Genomic DNA, 12,863 nt, shown 5'->3' with positions numbered 1-12,863 from the left:
GACTCTGTCTTCCCTTTTTTATGTCTATTGAAATTCTCCCCATTCCTTGAGGTGCTAAGATCCAGCTCCAATACTGTCTCTTTTGGGCTCCCCTCCCCCCATTCCTACCAATTCCCAATCTCTGCTATGAATTTAAAGCTATTCTTCTTAAGATTCACAATTTTGTTTCTCTTATAGCTATGAATGTGCATCATTATCTTATTACTCCTCTCAAACAATAAATAAGCACCTTAAAGAGCATGATCGATTTCTGATGCAATATCTGTAGTATTGCATAACACAGCAACATGAAAATAATAGCTACTTGTATATTTGTTGCACTGAACTTAGGAGACAGGAGTCTGGTACAGGCTCTTCCATCCTTTTACTCTTCTTTCAGCACGGCAAGAGCATCCTATGGACTTGAGGTCATTCTCTGTATTCTTATTGAGAAACAAGAAGTTAAACTAATAAACACAGTCCTGGATATCAATCCATTACCTTCCTCGTACCCTCTGAATTCCCTATGTGACACTTTTTCCCACTTGTTTATTTTTTTATATTGATAAAACAAGCAATATCTGCAATTTCCTATAATCTGTAGTATTTTCTAGAAATCAGTAATAATGTTATAACATGCTGTGACACTAATCTTGAGCCACAAAGGCTCCTATATAAGTTTTTCAGCATTGAGCACTTTTTTTAAGAGATGCAGAAGTACGAAATATATGTGCTGACTATGCTATTAAAATTTTGGGCTAAAGTCCAAGAAAATGAGGAGAGAGAGGCGCCTGGGTGGCTCAATCAGTTGAGCGTCCAACTCTTGATTTAGGCTCAGGTCATGATCCCAGAGTCATGGGATTGAGCCCTGTGTGGAGCCTGCTTGAGATTCTCTCTCTCAAAAAAAAAAAAAAAAAAAAAGAAGAGAGAACTATTACTCTTTGTATCTGAGAGATAACGCAAATCTGTAATAACTACCTAACTCAATACTTCCCTATTAACATATAGACAATATACTTTTCTACCACCAATTATAAGATCTCTCCCCAAGTTCCCCAAAAGTATTCACAAGAGACTTACATCCCTATAAACATTTTTTAAAGGGGCGCCTGGGTGGCTCAGTCGGTTAAGCATCCGACTTCAGCTCAGGTCACGATCTCGCGGTCTGTGAGTTCGAGCCCCACGTCGGGCTCTGGGCTGATGGCTCAGAGCCTGGAGCCTGCTTCTGATTCTGTGTCTCCCTCTCTCTCTGCCCCTCCCCCATTCATGCTCTGTCTCTCTCTGTCTCAAAAATAGACAAAACGTTAAAAAAAAATTTTTTTTTTAAAGTTTTGTATTCTGTAATAATAAAAACTCTCCTTGATTTTACAAAGATTTACTATTAAAATTATGTACTCGTTAGATTCAAAGACATTAAAATTGTGAGTTTTAGAAAGTAAGACTCCTATTAGAGACAAATACAGTTACATAATATTCTGATGGTAATCAGTATATGGTCGATAGTACAAGTCTTTTGGAGAAACAAAAAAAGTGCTGTGACTGTAGTTCCCTTGGTATACAGGGAAACATAGTCTTTTTCTTTTTAAATGTTCACTTACTGATTTGAGAGAGAGAGATAGCAAGCAAGCAGGGGAGGGGCAGAGAGAGAAGGAGAGAGAATCCCGAGCGGGCTCTACACTGTCAGCACCGAGTCGAATGCTGGGCTCAATCCCACAAACCATGAGATCATTACCTGAGTTGAAACTAAGAGTCAGATGCTTAATCCACTGAGCCACCCAGGCGCCCCAATGGAAACACAGTTTTAAATCAAACTTCTATAACTCAGCATCTACTGACTAGGTTGTAAGAAAATCAAAAGGCCTTTATGTCACCCTACTGGAACACAAAACGCCAGGCCAGTTTCCAGATCCTTCAAGCCACAGTGATTAACAAAATACAGATCCCTTGCTTAGCTTAGAGGACGCAAAGGAAGAAAACATTAAATACAGTTGATTTCTAGAGATTCGCAAAATGTAAGCATTTTCACCACTTGAAAACCAATACTTCTTTACACACTGAGTATTCAAAAATAACAAGAACTCATGCTCTTTGAATGGAGAAAATACCTTTCACACAGCCTTCCAGGAACACAACAGCTGAGCCAATTAAAGTATGCTTGATTTTACATTGAATTATACTCAACCTCAGTTTTAGTGAAATTTAAAAAGAAAAATGGAAGTTTCTGCGTAGTTTTGAAAAGAACTGTTGTGTTTTAATTTTTGCCCGGAATAGAAAAATCTGATCTGTAAATTCTCATTAAGTTCATTTCTGTTCTAAGTTGTCAAAGTCTATAAACAGAGGACTACAAAATTGTACTTTAATATTCACAAGGGAAGCTTAACACCTATTGTAATTACAATGAAAACCATTAATGGTTATGCTCATTTAAATGGATGGTTCACAAACTTCCTGATGTCAGGACATCTTTATGTTAAAATTATTGACCCCAGATGTAAGTAACATCTCTCAATAATCACCGTTTAAGGAATTAAACCAACGAACATTTCAAAAATTTATTTGTTTACATTTAAAAGTAAAAAAAAAACCCATTACATGTTAACACAAATGAGTTTTTTGGAAACTATAAACAACAACAAATTACTGAGAAGAGAAGCATTATTTTACATTTGTGCAAATATCTGGCTTAATTAAAAAGAACTGGAGTCTTGCAGCACCTGGGTGGCTCAGTCGGTTGGGCGTCCGACTTCGGCTCAGGTCATGATCTCACAGTCCGTGAGTTCGAGCCCCGCGTCGGGCTCTGTGCTGACAGCTCGGAGCCTGGAGCCTGCTTTGGATTCTGTGTCTCCCTCTCTCTCTGCACCTCCCTCGTTCATGCTGACTCTCTCTCACCAATAAATAAGTGTTAAAAAATTAAAAAAAAAAAAGAAAAAGAGCTGGAGTCTTATATTTCCTTCTTCATTCAGAATGTTATCTGGTGCAGTGATTATACACCATGAGTAAAATCTGGCCTCACAAAGGTGTAGCTGTGAAAAGCAGGCATATTTTAATAGCCTTTTCACATAATTTTGCACATCCTTTGGTACTACACTAAAACCGGACAAATGGTAGTTTTTAAAAGTTTGATGCACTGTGGAATCTGAAGCCTTATCAATAAACTCTTTACTCCGTCACATTAAAAGCCATTGGCTTATCTTGTACTTTGAATCGATCATTTACCCACTTGTGCTTCTGTAATGTTAACCACTGGTCATTTAGAAAGTATTGGTTCCCTGGGCTTTGCAGGTTTTTAAAATATTGACACATTTAACATAAAATTAAAAATAAGATTTGTTACTACCACCACTGATCACATCAGAAACACCCGCAAGTACTGAGAAGTGGTCAAAGCTCATGGTAAAGGAAGTCTTCTAAAATTCTTTTCTCGTGAAAGCTCAAATTTTATCATTGGCAATAAATCCTGTCAGTTGTTCGCCTTAAAGCGGCAGGCTCACCGTGTTCATTTTTGTGAAAATGTCTGCTAAATACCCAAGTCTGAAACGATGGTTATCAGTCATCCTTTCACGAAAAATGGTGTTCAATAAAATGAACAGTTTGACTCACAACTCAGTCACACTTGCTTTGCCTTGAGACAACCACCATGTTTGGCGAGCAGAAGAGCTTTGCCCATATTCTCTATTCTGAAACAGACTCAAAAAGGTAAGTATTCAATGGTTGAGATGTAATAAAATGTATAATCTCTACTGTCTCATCAACATCAAGATTATTCTTGAGTGAAATTGACTTGTTTACTGTGACTACAGGGCGGTGAGGAAAACAGGGGTTACCATTACCGTGTGATGCCTCTGCTCTGACTTGACCTAAGGTCTAGAGATCCACAGACTGCACTTTGGGAACCACTGATTGAAATAAATGTTTCCAATACGCTTTTGTCCCTCTTTTAATTATGTATCCTTATAAATGGTTTCAGTCATCCGCAAAAGGATTGCTACATTTAACCTTCATATTAAGACAAAGTATTAAGAAACTCTTAAGAACAATTATGATGGTTTGTTTTTCTCATTACTACATGGTCACAGAACTTCTATGGAAGCGCTCATTTTCTTATTTGTAAAATAAACATTCAATTACAAATGACCAAGCAAACCCTGTGGAAGAAGCACAATTTGGGAGTGGGGGCTACCCGTACCATATAGTAAAATGTATTTCTATAAGTAAGAGTTGTGTTGACATATGAACACATGCACAAACCGATGAGCTTTCTTAATTATGACTCAAAATCCAGAAACAATAAAAAAAAAACAACCTGGTAGTTCAACCACACATGCACACACACATATGCATGTGCGCATACACACACATACACAATTTGCACGCTACCAAAATACCGTAAGCAAAATCAGATGGCAAATACTTGCAACTTAACACAGATAATAGTTAATTCTCTAATTTTATAATGAGCTCCTAAAAATCAAGAGGAAAAAACCAAAACCAAATCAAAAACTAGATAAAGAATGGGCATTAAGAGAAGAAATTACTCATAAAAGAGAAGAGCAAATATATTTCTTATATCAGATTGGCAAAAATCCAAGTTAGGCAACATATTATTTATTGACAACACTATAAGGGAACAGACACTCTCAAAACTTGTGGGAATGCCAAAATCAAAGAACTCTCATGGACAGGAATTTGACAACTCCTGGAAAAATTACATATGCATTTATCCTTTGACCCAGCAAGGTCACTTCTAAGAATCTATCCCATTGATACAGCCATAAAGAAGGATTAGGAAAATGTCTATGTACAAAAAGTAACTTGAACCCGAATCTAATCAAGCTCTGAGTCCAAACTTCAAGTTAACAGGAAAGAGAGGGTTAGAGGCACACTTAAAAGACAACACGAAGAAACGCAGAAAAACATCCAGATTATGAAATATTCTGTAGGACAACTAGCCAACTGTTTAAAGGCCTGAGAAACAACAACAGCAGCAAAAGAGGAGAGACTACTCTTAAGTGAGACTTCCAAGACGTGGCTTTGGTGGACCTAATTCAGAAAAGGTCAACCCGAAAGACAGACGCAATGGGAGGAAAATGAGTACGGTGAAATATTACATGGTATTAAGCAATTACTGCCAATTCTGTTAGGTGTGGTGTTACCACTGTAGTTATACAGGAATATATTCGCGTATTTTAGAAATGCATACTAACGAAGCAAGGGTAAAAGAAAACGGGTTTACGGGGCGCCTGGGTGGCTCAGTCGGTTAAGCGGCCGACTTTGGCTCAGGTCATGATCTCGCGGTCCGTGAGTTCGAGCCCCGAGTCGGGCTGTGTGCTGACAGCTCGGAGCCTGGAGCCTGTTTCGGATTCTGTGTCTCCCTCTCTCTCTGACCCTCCCCCGTTCATGCTCTGTCTCTCCCTGTCTCAAAAATAAATAAATGTTAAAAAAAAAATTAAAAAAAAGAAAATGGGTTTTGAGATCGAATTTAAATTACTTCAGCAACAATGACAATACCAGATCGAAAAAGTAAAAGTGGCAAAGTCTTAACCAATACTGAATTTGGCGATGGCTTTTGGAGGTTCAGTGTGCTATGTTTTCTGCTTTTGTACAGCTAGACATGTTTATGGTAATTTTTTTAATGGTGCCGATCAGTGCACCTGCCACATAACAGGCACTTATTACATGGCAATTATTAAAATAAAGTTGTGGTAACTTATAATACAACTAGAAGACGAAAAAATGTGTTACGTGTGTTTAAACCTTACTGAGATTAAAGTGAAACACTGGGACTTTTATAAAGAACTATTAATTTGTTCAATAGATGTTTTGTTTTTAAAAGGCTGTTATTTGGAAGGGCTTGGGCTGAGTACTGGGAGTATGAAGATAAAGCGTAAGTGCTGACCTCCAGGCAACATCAGGTAAATAAAAATGGATGTACAATTACAATAGACGTTAGGAGCTATAGCGGAGATGACCAAAGGAGGAATACTTAGCTCTGCCTGCAAGGCGGATCAAAAAAGCTTTCCCAATGGGATACATCTCTAGGAAGGGACAGAAGTGTTTCAGGCCACCTAGAAAATAGATGGGTATATGTGGGTACAACATCCCAGGTAAAAGGAATAGAAAATGTAAAGCTGTGGCACAGCTGGGGAACTACATGCTGTTCTACATTATCCCTGAGGGATTCCCTGAGGGAATAAGGCTAGAGACACAATAAGGCAAGAGTCATATCCTGAATGCCATACCAAAGAGTTTAGGACTTCATATAAATAACAGACAATATTAAACAGATTCTATTTATCTTTTAAGAAAACATTTCTGACATCGACTAGAAAATGGACTGGTGTGGGGGAGGCTGGAGAACAAAACATGTGTTAGAGGGCTACTATGATTTCTAGGAGAGAAGGCTTGGGTTAACTAAGCAGTAAGGATTAAGAAAAGGCATTTTGGGGAGAGCTACTTAGGAGACAGAATAAATGGAATGGACTGGCTGACTGGATACGAGAGGAGGTAGTGAGAGAAGTCTAGGCTGCCCCACAGAATGCTGAATTGGAAGCGTGGATAGATGGATAATGGTGACACCAACAGATAAAAAAGAAATAAGAGAAGGAGGCATCTTGGATTTAGGTGGACTCTAACGATCCTGAGATAGAAGTTTACAAGGTAGGTATACAGAAGGATATGCATTTCATGGAGATGAGACTGCTGGCAAGAGTGAAGTGTTTGATTATTTTCATCCACATTTAAAGACCCACACTTCCAGGGTGCCTGGGTGGCACAGTCGGTTGAGCATCGGACACTTGATTTGGGTTCAAGTCATGATCCCAGGGTCTTGAGATCAAGCCCCAGATCAGGCTCTGTGGTGAGTGTGGGGTCTGCTTAAGATTCTCTCTCCCTCTGCCCCTCTCCCCCTGCTCATGTGCCCCCTCTCTCTAAAATAAAAAAAATTAAAAACAAAACAAAACTTTGAAGGCATGCACTTCCTACCATTCAGGACACTCTAACATTTAAGAGCAACCTCACACTAGGTTATCTTACTACCAGTTCACAAAGTCTCTTTTCGGGATGAGTATGTGTTCCATTTCCACCACCACTATCCCATTTTAATACATCATTATATCCCCAGCTATGGGGGTGGGGTGGGGGGAGCAAGGGGACAGTAGAAAGAAGAAGGCAAAGTTTTCAACCTTCTGCCCCTTGCATAGCTTTCCAGTATGTGTTTTCCAAGTGTTCTAACATGAGCACTTCACGTCAGCTACCCTGGTGTGCTGACTCCCAAAAACTCTTTGGCATATTTCTTTCTGTTTTAAACAATTTTTTTTAATTTAAAAATTTATTCATTTTTGAGAGACAGAACATGAGTGGGGGAGGGACAGAGAGAGAAGGAGACACAGAATCCGAGGCAGACTCCAGGCTCTGGGCTGTCAGCACAGAGCCCGACATGGGGCTCGAACTCACAGACTGCAAGATCATGGCCCCTGAACTGAAGTCAGATGCTCAACCTACTGAGCCACCCAGGTGCCCCTGCATATTCCTGTGCCTTTTGTTCCTTTGTCCTTGAACGTCTAGGTGGAATGCCACATTCCTTCTTCATATTAAAAAAATTCTTTTAAGGTTTATTTATTTTTGAGAGAGAGAGAAAGAGCATAAGTGGGGGAGGAAAAGAGACAGAAGGGAACAGAGGATCCCAAGCTGGCTCGGTGCTGACAGTAGAAAGCCCAATGCAGGGCCCGAACTCACGAACCGTGAGATCATGGCCTGAGCCGAAGTCAGATGCCTAGCCAACTGAGCCACCCAGGCGCCCCCTTCATATTTTTTAAAAGTTCATTTATTTATTTTGAGAGACAGAGAGAGTACAAACAGGGAAAGGTCAGAGAGAGAGAAAGAATCCCAAGCAGGCTCTGCACTGTCAGTGGGGGATGATCCCATGAACTGTGAGATCACGACCCGAGCCGAAACCAAGAGTTGACGCGTAACTGACTGAGCCACAGAGGTGCCCTTCTTCTTCGTATTTATTAAAGTGTTGCCAACTCCTCTCACAAGACCTCACTCAGTTCCTACATTCTCTACATTGAGTCATTCAAACCGATCCTCTTCTGGGTTCTCACTTAAATGACACCTGATCATACCTTTAAATGGATTTTCCCTCTGTTTCACTAACATAATTCTAAAAGAAGTGTTCTAGGGGTACCCAGGTGGCTCAGTTGGTTAAACGTCTGACTACTGACTTCAGCTCAGGTCATGATCTCACATTTGTGGGATCGAGCCCCATGTTGGGCTCTGCACTGACAGTACAGAAGGATTCTCTCTCTCTCTCTCTCTCTCTCTGCCCTCCACTTGTGTGCTCTTTCTCTCTCAAAATAAATAAAATAAACTTAAAAATAAAACTAAAAAAATAAAAGAAGGGTTCCATCTTACTTGATAATAAATTTAAACGTTTTGCTCAATAAATGTTGACTGGTCATATAACATCTCTATATATTACTAAGACTGTTATACATTTAATGATATTAAGTAGCTACTTTTGGACAACAACCATCTTAAGCAATTATTATCATCATAGACTCATGCTACTTCTAACACATACATACAACACACACACACACACACACACACACACACACACACACACACTTAACACTGAATAGAATTATTCCACATCCAAATATTTTGAATTTGTTTTGGCAACAAAATTCTCAGTGTAGTTTTGATTGAAAGAGCTGTAATTATGTTACAATTAAATTCTCTGAAAGTTATCTTCTAATTATCAAAAAGACTTTCTCCAATTTGTTATTCTTCTGATATCTCCTCCCATTTTCCAGATTAGCTTGTATACAGATGCTATTCATGCACCCTTCTCTTCTTTATCCTTCTATGTAACTAATTTAACTTAAAAACTAAGGACAGCCTCTTCTTAAGGCTTGAGTGTTAGTAGACTAAATCCCTAGTATTTTAGTTAACTCAAAATAAAGATGATTCATATGATCTAAGCTTTACTAATTTTTAAGCACTAAAAAGACATAGACTAGGAACCAGAGTATTGCACTGGGCATTCCAAGTTAAAAACACACATTCAAATCAACCAACCAATCAATCAGTATGCACTACCTGAATTCTTCACTGTTCAATAGCTTACATAATTGCTCTTTCAAGACTATAAAAAGTAGAAAAGCTACCTAAAGGAATTTACAACTAGTTGGTGTGATTAGATATAGGTACCTCAAACAATAATAAACAGAATACTATGTAACTAAATGCTACAAGCAAAATGATATAATGAAAAAGGTACCAACAACCTGAGTTCTCTTCCCTTCTTGAGCACTGAGAAACCTTGATCAGTTTCCAGGGTATCAATTTTCTCACTTGAAAAATGAAAGAGATGATCTCTAAGGGCCTTTTTGTATTCACATTCTCTGGTCTTACAGAATGCTGTGAGCAACTCTAAATGCCAAAAAAGAGTTTTCAGAAGCAAAATAACCAAAATGCTTTCAAATTACCTTCTCATTGTCTTTATTAGTTTAAAATAAACATTATATTTTAGATAGCCATTTTACTTAATCTATTAATAAGCTGATAAACTCAGATTTTGAATTTTTGGTAAAATGTTATAAAACATTTTATAGAAATGTAAATAGAAAATAACCCATTATAGATATACTATATAATTTACATATTTTTATAACGGAATGATTTTCACTTTAAACATATCTAAAAACCTTTTTAGTGTTCTACACTCTATGTTCTGTATAAATGATCCAGTTAAGAAAACATACTATACTCTAAAAAAAACTTAAAATAAAACAAAATCTATTTCTTATAAAGATCCATGCTGCTTTATAAGATTAAAAATCTTTATAATCTAGTATTGTAAATGATCTTTCAAAGTCCTCACAATGATGTATGGTCTTGTTCTCAGATATTTCTATTTAAAAATGTATTGTAGGGGCACCTGGGTGGCTCAGAAGGTTCAGCACCCAACTTTGGCTCAGGTCATGATCTCACGGTTCGTGAGTTCGAGCCTTGTATCAGGCCCTCTGCCGTCAGCACACTGCCTACTTCATATCCTCTGTCCCCCTCTCTCTCTGTCCCTCCCTCATGCACATGCACACACACACACACACACACACACACACACTCTCTCTCTCTCTCTCTCTCACACACACACACACACACATACACAAATAAATAAACATTTAAAAAAATAAATAATGTAGAATTTTAGCTTCACCATTAAGGATTACTCAGTGAGTCCATTTTCCATAACTTATTTTTTAGGGAATTCACATAATCTTAACCAGTCTTCAAATTCAGCTATTTCTTCACTAGAATGCAATTTCCCCATAATACATTTTCTTCTCTTCTAAAAGAAGAGTCATATGATCATCAGTATGTCAAACAGATACACAACTATCAGAGTGTGTAGGTTGGCTACTAGGTCAAGGTGCCTCCCCCAAATGGCTGGCAGGTGCTAGTTACTGGCTGGGGTGTCATGCTTCTCCTCCACATGGGCTGCTTTGGCCTCCTTCCAGTATGGCAGCTGGGTTCCAAATAGCAGCGTCCAAATGGCAAAGGCTGAAGCTATAGATCTTCCCCATGAGTTTTTATTGATAGCCCTTCAAAGCCTAGTTTTACTTTCCAAAGCAAAGACTTCTAGTCTTCTTAGTTGCACCCCAGACTATCTTCGCTCCAAGATCGGTGTATTAGAGTGGGAACAATTCAGTTCCTTCAGCACAAGTGGTACCAAGACCTAAAGACTGAGTTCACAAAGTACATTTCTAAACCAATAGAACTAGTCCAGTGATAATTTTTAGGGGATTTAAACACTAATCAAATGCCGGGGCACCTGGCTGGCTCAGTAGGTTAAGTGTCCAACTTCAGCTCAGGTCATGATCTTGTGGCTCATGGCTCATGAGTTCAAGCCCTGTGTCAGGCTCCGTGCTAACAGCTCAGGGCCTGAAGCTCGCTTTGGATTCTCTCTCTCCCTCTCTCTCTGCCCTTCCCCCTGCTTGTGCTCCGTCTCTCTCTCTCTCTCTCTCTCTCTCTCTCAAAAATAAACATTTAAAACTAAAGACGAATCAAATGGTGATTTTAAATTTTGATCAAGAGCAGAAGTGAACTTAGCCAAAGTTAAATCACTCTTGCCCATAATGTGACTAAAATTATTTTTAATAACAGTCTGATTAGACATGTCATTATTTAACCAGCAAGATTTAGTTGGTAAATATTTTTACATACTTTTAACACACTAAACAGGCTCTTGCATTTCAGATAGCCAATAATTTCTTTTGTATTTTGTTAATGTTATTACTTGATCTTAGAGAAAAGCATGGAAGTTTCAAATAAGAATGTTTCATGGAACTGAGGGCATGGTTTAAGTTCCTTCAGAAGCACTGAAGTCACATTTATTTCTATAGTGGCAAAACACAAAGTACAGATTCTTCAGTCTTGAATGGTAATATTCTACAACATTATAAGGCTTTGGTGTCCTTCTCCACAAAAGCTAACAATCTATTTTCCCCAGAAAGTGTGTTTTGTCTAATTTGGAGAACGACAGTTCTTTGCTTATTACAAAAAGATAAACCAGTGTTTCAAAAAATACACATTTCCCCAGAGAAAAAGAAAAGCAATACATTATAACGGTAACACGGTAGCATCCAAGCAGCAGGTAAATATTTAATCTCTTCAAGCCTCAATTTATTCTTTCATAAAGTGAGGATGGTATCTCAACTTTGTGAGATTGTTATGAAAATGGAATGAGATAAGGTATGAAGAAAAAGCCCACTACTGGGTCAGGAATATAGTGGGCATAAAATGAAAAGTAGCCCTATATTCAAATTTTAGATAGAATTTCTGATACGATTTACTAATTTCCCTTCATTCTGGATTATGTTTTCCTAAGACCTTCCTGCATTAAGAAATGCATTAGCTTATTGTTAGTACTATATCCTCCCACCCCATTTTTGAGTTACAAAGCAGTGGAAAGAGGATGATGGGAAATCAGATGGAAAGCTCTAACACCAGATGAGTATGGGTGGAACTCATAACACTGGTTATGATCCAACACTATATCACTTAAACACAAGTCTCATTGGGGCGCTTGGGTAGCTCAGTCAGTTAAGCGGCTGACTGTTGGTTTTAGTTCAGGTCATGATCTCACAGTTCCTCAGTTCAAGCCCCACAAGGGATTCTCTCTTCCTCTCCCTCTGCCCCTTCCCTCCTACCCTGCCCCCCCCCCACCCCGCTCTCAAAAGTAAATAAACTTTAAAAAAAAAAACAAGGAAGACTAAAGAAATTTATTATCATCATCCCATTATCCCAGACTCAAGACTCTTTAACACATCGAAGTTAAATTGTTTCATGTAAAAAAAGTTAACTTGACAAAGTTCACAGGCAAGATGAAGGGAATGAGAGGAACTCAAATGTGGAAAATTTGCCTTTAAATATGTCATATAGTTTATTATAAATAATACTCTATAAAAATACTTATCTTCCTTACATCAAAGATTTGGTCCTATTTTTTTTAAAAGAACAAAAACAGTTAATTTAGGCAATTTATAATTAGATTTGCATTATTTGAAAACCAAACTCACAGGAAAAGATGACCAATTGTATCAAGAATATTGAGATGCCCTGACACCAGTAGAGTAAAAAAATACAATATATATCTCAGATAATAACCAATTACTTCTTGGCATACAATAAAGTATGTTTATAAAACAACAGGGACAATCAAGTGACAAATCAAGTCTGTAAATTCTAAGGTTGTAATCAAGCAAACCAGCAAAATTTCTATCAACCAAAAGGTATCTTACCTATTTATCAAAAATATAACTTACTCATAGAAATACTAGCCTTTAGAAATGAAGACCAGTAGACCATTCCCTCTATGC

General features: G+C 38.0%; 1 protein-coding gene across 2 annotated transcripts in view; it reads right to left on the bottom strand.

The window, feature by feature from the left end:
* SESN3 (sestrin 3) overlaps positions 1-12,863 on the bottom strand; it is a 73,233-nt gene that overhangs the window by 39,809 nt on the left and 20,561 nt on the right. The window lies entirely within an intron of this gene.

The sequence above is a fragment of the Panthera leo genome, chromosome D1, assembly GCF_018350215.1.
Source record: "Panthera leo isolate Ple1 chromosome D1, P.leo_Ple1_pat1.1, whole genome shotgun sequence".
Lineage (NCBI taxonomy): Eukaryota > Metazoa > Chordata > Mammalia > Carnivora > Felidae > Panthera > Panthera leo.
The sequence above is the reverse complement of the archived record's forward strand: the minus strand, read 5'-3'. Positions and strand labels throughout refer to the sequence as shown.